Here is a 2337-nt window from a genome sequence, read left to right as displayed (position 1 = left end):
TCCTGCAGCTTCCCGGGCTCAAAGCAGGTTCCTCGTGTTTAAGGCTGTTCACATAACAGTTTCATTTTGGTCCCGAACTCAACTGCAAAACACTCCCTGGCTTCAGCAGAAGGGTTAGGCCGCACGTTGAACAGCTCATCTAGCCTTCCACTTGCAGACGGGCTTGCATAACGAAACCTCTGGTAGTAGCGTCATGACAGGCATGAGTTATGGATGCAGTGAAGTCATCCTCTGTGCCGGGGCCTCTCCAAGAACTGTTGAAGCCTTAAAATCCCAGACGCAGGGAAATTCCAGGTTAAGTCGGATGTTAATGTCATTTTAACATCGCCCGGGTTTTATTTTATTAGACTGCAATGCAACTCTCTTCCCTCTCGTGCGCTCTCCACTTGCATGAGCCTTTCCTCATATGCTCCTCCTATCTCACGGGTGGGTTAACCTTGCAAAGAGCAGTCCAAATCACTAGGCCCACCTGAACATGGGCGGCAAAGGGCTACGAAAGCATGTGGCAGAACCAGCTAGGAAATCCCCCCATCAGCCCCTTCTGCTGCCTTGTATCATGCGAGCGGCATACAGCAGACTAAACAGATGCTCTGATCCATATTATTCATCCCACTCCCTTGACCATCTGGACAAACTGCATTTGGGTGATGATGTTTTCCAAACCGTTCAGCTCGACTCTGCGGCTCGTTATTGTTCAGAATTTGGCTGCTCGGGTCCTGGGGCCCTTTCTGCTCCTTGTGTCGCCGATAATCATAGTGATGGGCAACGCTCCCTATTTGCAAGAAGGCCATTTGCAGTTCAAGATCCCAGGGTCACAGGTCCTGCGCTCTCCGCAGCCCCATCCGCTCACACGCCTCCTCTCCCACGTGGGCCAAGCCAAGGACCCACCCTCCGCCGGGGCTCCCTTTCCCGCGTGGCACTTGTCCTTTCCGCACGTGGCCGTGGGAGGGTCTTTATGGCTTCCTCCGCCCGTCTCCAAACAAAACGAGGCAGGGAGCAGGGATCGTGGAAGAGACGTCCCATTGAATTTATAGGAGAAAGGGGAAGGAAGAGCCGTATTTTTATAGCCCTCGTATTGCTGTTTGGAGAACGATCACTATTTGTCTGGAACGCTTCCGTTTCCCTGCTAGACTCTGCCGCGGCTCGAGCGCTCGTCTGTCTGCCTCTCTCTCCCTTTCCCCCCCTATTTCTTCAGGCCCGAGCCAGTGGGAGCGGAGCACAGGACAAAACACAACACTTCGCAGCTGCGAGACTCCTTCCTCCAGGACCCCCGAGCTCACTCCAGATGATAATTGGTTTTGCAGAAGAGGCGAAGTGCCTTTCGGAGCGAGGAAATGGCATGCAGCTGATGGGGAGGGAGGGGAGGAAAAGGAAGAGGGGCCTGAGAAACGCTGGGGATGGGCAGCGCGGTCATGGACACCGCGGCGGTTTGGCACCGCGCGCTTGTGACGCCAAACAGGCCCTCGAGACACGTCTGTCGCTGGCCTTATTTATGATGTGTCACCTCGGCACCTTGGACGCCGGAGGGCAGGCACCTCCGAGGGCTGTGCGCGCTGCCACCTCAGGGAACACGCGGCTGGCTTATTTCCTTCTGCGACATGTGGCGCTTGGGTGTGGGGCTTTTTTTTCATTTTTTACCTTTTACTAAAAGGGTTATGGGCTGTTTCCATTAACCCCTGCTTAGAAACCTGCTCCTAGCAGGGCTCATCTTGCAGAGGGACTTGGAGGGGAGAGAAAGCACGGTACCGAAAGTGTGCAATGGAGGCAGCAGTACCAGGGGCTGATCTAGGCCAGCCATGGGGGCAACAGCTTTCTTGGGCTTGCACGTGGGTGTGAGTTCACATACACACACGTGCAGTACAAGTGCCCTAACATTCACAGCAGGACTTATTCATTTTCTCATCCTGATTCAAAACCCTGCTTTGAACAATTGTTATATATAGGAAACAATAATTCAACACGGACAGGGAGCTCTCTCCCATGGAGAGGGGTTGCAAAGATCAGGCTGAACTAGAGCGCTGGGCCTCACTGGGCATGTCTACATGTTCATTAATGCACCTTAGTTTAGTACCTGCTAAACAAAGTCCTAACTAAGTGTGCAGGAATTAGAGTTACTGCACAGTAGCACTAGCGCGCCATTACCTTCTTGATGCTTCCTGCACATTAGCTTAATAACAGTGCACAGTAGGCTATTAGCATGGTTTTTAACTGCACATTGTGTAGACGTGCCCTCTGTGTCACAACCTGTCACGTTCCTTGAGTCTGCTCGCGATGAGATGTTCCCTGTGGCTTGGCTGGTTGCAGCCTATTTGCTCACGAGGAGTCAGGGGCCTGTAG

This window comes from Gavialis gangeticus, unplaced genomic scaffold, assembly GCF_001723915.1.
Source record: "Gavialis gangeticus isolate Ggan-Ray unplaced genomic scaffold, GavGan_comp1, whole genome shotgun sequence".
Taxonomy (NCBI): domain Eukaryota; kingdom Metazoa; phylum Chordata; order Crocodylia; family Gavialidae; genus Gavialis; species Gavialis gangeticus.
This window is presented reverse-complemented; position numbering follows the sequence as displayed.